Source organism: Bombus pyrosoma, linkage group LG17 (assembly GCF_014825855.1).
Source record: "Bombus pyrosoma isolate SC7728 linkage group LG17, ASM1482585v1, whole genome shotgun sequence".
NCBI lineage: Eukaryota > Metazoa > Arthropoda > Insecta > Hymenoptera > Apidae > Bombus > Bombus pyrosoma.
The window spans coordinates 4,742,404-4,748,673 of NC_057786.1; the positions used below are offsets into that span (position 1 = coordinate 4,742,404).

At 35.5% G+C, this 6,270-nt stretch overlaps 1 protein-coding gene across 1 annotated transcript in view; it reads left to right on the plus strand.

Annotated features, from left to right (window-relative positions):
- The window catches only part of LOC122577096 (dynein beta chain, ciliary-like), a gene marked incomplete at its 3' end in the record, with an annotated part of 21,397 nt that overhangs the window by 2,293 nt on the left and 12,834 nt on the right, over positions 1–6,270 (plus strand). The window lies entirely within an intron of this gene.

The window sequence follows — 6,270 nt, forward strand, 5'->3', positions numbered from 1 at the left end:
TGTATATGTACGGTAGTATCAGGATATATAACCAAAACTTTGCCCGGATTTATGGGCAAGAGTTATCCCCCACCAATTTCTAGAATTGCTTGCTCGTAATAAGAAATGTACTAAGAATAACTTTATCTATTCTGTCTCGCACTGTCTGTTTCTAACCTCTGCCCCTACCTTCGGTGTACGCATTGTATAGACCTGTAGAGTATGCGCGAATTTTAATAATTTAATATTTATAATATTTATATATTTCATTATAATTTGATAATTTAATATAATAATTAAGATAATTTGGCCCAACTCGATATTTGAATCTTTTTCTATAATTAAGAAAATTGGAAACTCTTTAGTACACATTTTCGTTCCATATACTTACCTATTAATTGAAATAATTAGATTAAGACTTTATTGATATTTCAGCACCGTTACATCTTTCAACATCTTTGGGTACATTCGGTACGTGGTCGGAAACGTTCGGCCTTACTAATTTTTTATTGCTTGTAACTGTTTTATTCTTAATCATTGTAGAAAAAAAATACGTGTCACAAATCTTTCTTTCCTAAATTAATTTACATAATTACTGCAAGTGCAATAGTATGCAAGTACCGAATTCTTGGGAAGTCACCTCTCCGGTTATCTTCCATTCCTACTTCTGGTCCCGATCGTTATACATACTGTTATCAATACTGTTTGCTTATTACCTTTAGTTATACTGTTTATTGTGATATTGTGATCAGGTTTCAAGGTCACCGCAATGTCAAACACAATAGCGTAAATCCCTTTATGCTATGCAATTTTTCCTGAAACATCCCGTGACATTCGTGTTTTCACATTCGATAATTGGACAAAAGGATCCCATGCATAACTGCACAGTCGTCGTTCCCCCTGCGGGACGCCTGACGTATCGGAAATCGAATATCACTGAGACAATGTATTTAGCTACTAAATCAAAATTAAAACTGTTTTATCTTTTACTCTTTTTAAATCACCCTCTTACTAACGTATTTGTGAGATCTTTCTGATAAAGATGAAACCATACAAATAATTTGGATTATATTTAATTTTTAACACGTATTTAATTATTATTTATAAAGTAAGCAAATATGTATATTGGTAAGTTTCATTGGTCACAAATCAAAAATAGAAAATTTGGATCTTTGAGTTAAAGATCTAAGCTTGGGATTAGGTTGAAGTTAGATTTAATGTTTGTCGAATGCTTCGACTCTTAGTCGCTTTTTATCTTTCACTCGCGTTATCCTCTTCTACGTTGGGCATGTCGAAGATCTAAGTTTTTAGAACAGTCTCTATCTCCCTATAACTGCAACATTTGATTTCCAAATTGTATGTTATATAAAATACTTGTAGAGGTTTAATGGTAGAGGATGGTTGGTACGTGAGGTTTAAAGGACGAGATTACTCGTTGTTGAAATAGTCGAATATATTTAGAATAATAAATTAATGTACAGCCATTAATCGCCGAATCGTTAATACAAAGTACAAATCGCAGAATAAAATCGCCGATGGAAGCTCGATAAATGTTCGTCACGTAACTCGGTAGATCGCTCGTTGGTACTCGCAGATACTCGATGATACTGTTAAACACTCGGTATGTACTCTCTTGCTTGCGATCGCGTCCGTTTATTTATACTAGTGGGGGGGAAATCGGAAAATTTGAATTCGTCTTCATTCGACGGTTACATGTAGCGGCGACATTGTTTTGCCCGGAGTCTATTTGTTCTTATATTACTTGTATCCGAACGCTCTTGATACTCCGAAGCAAAACAACAACATGATTTGAATCGTCCTCTGACTTATGTGCCGCTACAAACACTTAGCCAACCGCACGCGCCAGAGCGAGCTATACGCTTCTCTGACCATCGCGCCCGCACAAGCCAATCTAACGCTGTCCACCGTGCATTTTTCTAAGTAAGGAGGACTAATATTCATTAATACTTGAAAAACAAAGAAGTCTAATAATTATTTAAGCAGTCAATTATATTTGGCGGTAATGATTTTGTTTAACGATTTCACATATTGTTTATACAAAACATCAAATTAAAAGTATATATTGAAAGCATCAAAAGATATAGGTAAAATTAAAAACATTAAAGATAACTAAAGATAAATCGACACGACTTGAACGTGAAGTCAAAAACTCATAATCCATTTTAATATTTTTTTACAGTGTGGTATCGTTCGATTATAACATAACTTATTCATAACTGATAGCGTAACTTTTTAATTAATTTTAAGACCACTAAATTGGTGTATTTTATTACATATTGTACTTTATAAAAGCAGAAATAGGGTCGCAATTAATTGGGGACAATTCCAGGTAAACAATAACCGATAATAAGAACAACAACAAAAAAGAAAACGCGTTGGTAAAGTAAAAAAGGGAGATCTGCCCGTTCGGTTGGCTAAGTGTAAAGAAAAGCAAAAAAAGCCAACACTACACGGAGTTTCCAAGCGCTCACCCATCTAAGTACTAACCGTGCCCCGCGCTGCTTGACTTTCGTGATCGGACGAGAACGAGTACTTTTTTTTTTTTAATAACACTTATTGCCCAGAAAATGAGTATTACATGTGTATGTTATTCACAATAAACAATGAATTTCGGTTCGGGGTTGTTTTAGGCAAAAGTACCGATACGTGACGGTACGACATAGCCATACAATATTTGTGTGTCGGGATTAGATTATTTTTTTTTAGCGTTACAATTTATAAATTAGATTTAAGCCGCTGTAGAGCGGTGCTTATATATGATATTGTTTTTTTTCTTCTTATTTCTGTCCTGAAAACCTGGTCGTAAAAACAGGTCACTTCGATAGTCTACCGTATTTTGGGAATGGGTGGAGGAGGGAGGACGGAGTGGGGAAAGGAGGAGTGTCCGGTATAATTATTTACAATATTTACAATATTTACAATGTTTATAGTATATACACTATTTTACACGGCGGGGGATTTGAGATTTGCCGTTCTGAGGCTCTTTCTTTTGTTACTTATTATTCTTTTTTCTCTCGTCTTATGGTTTCGGTATCCACCAATATTTTAATATGTTTTTTCTACGATTGTCTTCTGTGTCTTTTTGGGGAAGGGCCATGTTGTAGCTAGGGTCTGAAGTCTGTCCGTTTAAGTTTTCCTCGTATAGTATTGTTTTAATCCCTATTTTTCTTTTTATATGGTAGATTATTGGGATGTTGTTTTGGTCTTGGAGATAGTTTCTTTCATCTAGGTATACAAACGCTTCCGGGGCGATGTAGCCTGTTGTCAGTATGTTTTTGTAATATGCATCGTTTGGTACTAAGCAACCGAAGATTAGACTGTTTTCCGTTATCTTTGCAGCTTGCGTGAAGTGATTTCTAGTTAGTTTTAAGATTTGGCAGTCGATGCGGTGGATGTTGGCTAAATCGTATATTCTTTTATTTTTGACGTATTTTCTGAATCCGCTGTGTTCGGATCTGTAAGTGCTCAAGCAAGCCCTGATGCATTTTCCTTCAAAAACGCTAATTTTTTCCATTTGATATATTGTACCAAATTGGGCAGCCGTATGTTAAGATTGGTCTGATTAGGATTTTTACTTAGTTTTTGAGATGTTTGGAGTAGAATAGTGTTTTTGTTTTCCAAAATGCTTTGCTGGCTTTGGAAAGTTGAATTTCGATGTGTTGCTTGAAGTTTAATTTATCGTCTATGCGTACTCCTAGGTATTTTACGCCATTTTTGTGAGGTATGGGCTCTCCTTCGTTTGCTTTTTGTTTTAGTTGGAAATTTTTACAATGCTCTCTTTCTATTGGGCCTATTTCACTTGATTTGGGTCTAAATAGTATGGTTTCGCATTTGCTTGCATTGATTTTTAGTTTCCATGTATGGTAGTAATCGTTCATTTTTCACAAAGTTCTTGAATTTCTGTTCTTATTGTTTTGGTTTTGCGGCCTGTTACGTAGATGATTAAGTCATCTGCGAATGCTATGGAGCGTTTATGGGTGGATGTATTGAGATTAAAGAGATTTAGTAAGTCGCTATTGTAGACATTGAAAAGTAACGGAGAATTTACTGCTCCTTGTTGTAGACCGTTTTCTATAGAGAATTCTTTGTTTGGTGTGTGTAAACAGTCGGTCATTACGAACGTTTTGTCAGTTATCACGTCCCAGACTATTTTAATTAAGTCTTGCGAGAAGATCTTCTTAATCATTTTGTATATAAGACCTGGGATCCGAACTGTGTCGAACGCTTTTTCGACGTCTATTAAGCAGGCGGCTACTCGTTGCTTTGCGTTAAGCGCCCAGCAGATGTCCGAAGTAAGTTTATTTATCGCGTGGATCGTGGAGTGTTTGTGCCGAAAGCCGAATTGCTTTTCTGGGATTATATCGTTTTTTGCGCAGAAGGAGGCTAGGGGGTGTTGTTTATGACTATTTCAAATACTTTGCTTATGTTGGGGAGGAGACTTGTAGGTCGTAGGTTTGCAGGTGATGAACCGTCTTTATTTTTTTTTTTTTTTTTGTAATGGCTATTAATTTGGCTTTTTTCCATTTTCTGGGGAAATACGTGTTATTTAGCGCATTGTTAAAGAGTATAGTACCATTTTATTTTGTTGGGTAATCGTTTGAGCAAAATGTTTGGGATGCCGTCTAAGCCAGAGGATTTTTTATCGTTTCATTTAGAGAAGATGATTTTTAGTTGGTTGTAATTTGTAATTTGTTTCTAGTTCAGGGTGTTTCGGGTTGTCCGAAGTGTTTTCGTTTGAGAATTTGCAGACTGTTTTATTTAGTGCTCTGACTTGTTCTATTATATTTTTGAGCTTGTTTGTTTCTGCAATGACAATTCTGTTTAGTTGCTCTCGACCCATGTGATCGTTTTGTGTGTGCGTTTTGGAAAAAGTAGATGCCGATAATGTCTAATTTTTTAGTTGTTTTAGATATTACGAAGTTATCCTCGGAGTCTTTGTTGGTGTTGTGTATCGCTATACCTACTTTTTGGATGAGGGAGGCTTTTTCTGGGAGTAGTTTGAGAGGTAGTATGGGATTATGTTCCTTTGGTCTGAGAATTTGATTTATCTGCGGGTACATGCTGGCAGAGTCCTTTTTGCAGATATTTTCTATTTTGTTTGTCCAATATTGATTTATAGAGTTTGCGAATTCTTGTTTCAGTTGCAATTTTATTTTGTATAGTAGGTACTTTAGGAATTCCAAGCTTTCTCGTTTGTCGCAAGAGTAGTTATATTTTATATTGTTCAATTTAGATAGTATGTAGCTTTTGTCTCGTTGTAGTTTTTTTATTTTGTTGTTGATATAGGGCTCGCAAGAATTTTTTTGTTTTAGGTTTGGTACGGATTCTTGAAGAGCGATTTATATATGTTTTTCTATTTCGTCTATGAATGAGTCGATTTGTCAGTTTGTTAGGTTGACGTTGTTGTAGATCTATCTTCAGGTCGCAGTTTTGTTCAAATGGTTTTTGGAACTTTTTCTAGTCTGTCTTTTTGTAATTGAACCTGGGTGTTTCGGTCTGCGTTTCGAGTGTTAGGAAGTCGGATGTATTCTTGCTTATCTGAAATTCTATGGCGTTGTGGTCGCTGTCATAGTCTAGGGGTTTGAGTTTTTAGTCGCCCGTCTGCTAGGCATATGTCCAGGTATGAGCCTGCTTTTGGGTAAGAGGGTAGCTCGGAGCTGTAAAGGTTTGTTTTGTAGTGAATGCTTTTATTGTTTAGCCAGTTTCTAATGAAATATTGTTTAGTTCGTTTTTCCAGCTTGTATGTTTTGCATTAAGGTCGCCCGCTATTATATAGTAGTTTTCCTGTTTGTAGAGCTGTAAAAGTTCAAAGAAACTGTTGAATTCGTCGTTAAATTCTTTTTGGTTCCCGTAGGTTGCGTAGGCTGCAGTGATAAATAGGTTTTCCTCATTGCTTATTTTTATTTTTATGATCGTCGTTTCTAAGACTTTGAAACTTGTTATTTTGTCGTTTTGGATTGTTTTGAATTTCAGAGGATTTGTTTTTTATGAGGATTGCCGTTCCTCCTCCTTGGCTAGCGTTCTCGGTCTGTCGTGTCTTATCATAGAGTAGTTTTTGAAGTGTACTTTGTGTTTTTTTGTTCAATTTTGTTTCTGAGATGATTACAACGTCGGGGGTTTCTTTATTTATTAAGGTTAGCATACTCTATCCTTTTTGGTTTGAAATTATTGAGTTGGCATTTATTGAAATTATTTTCAAATATTTTAAGTTTAGCTTGTATGCATTTTGCTGTAATTGTTGGTTTAATGGATTTTAGTTAATCGTCGTCT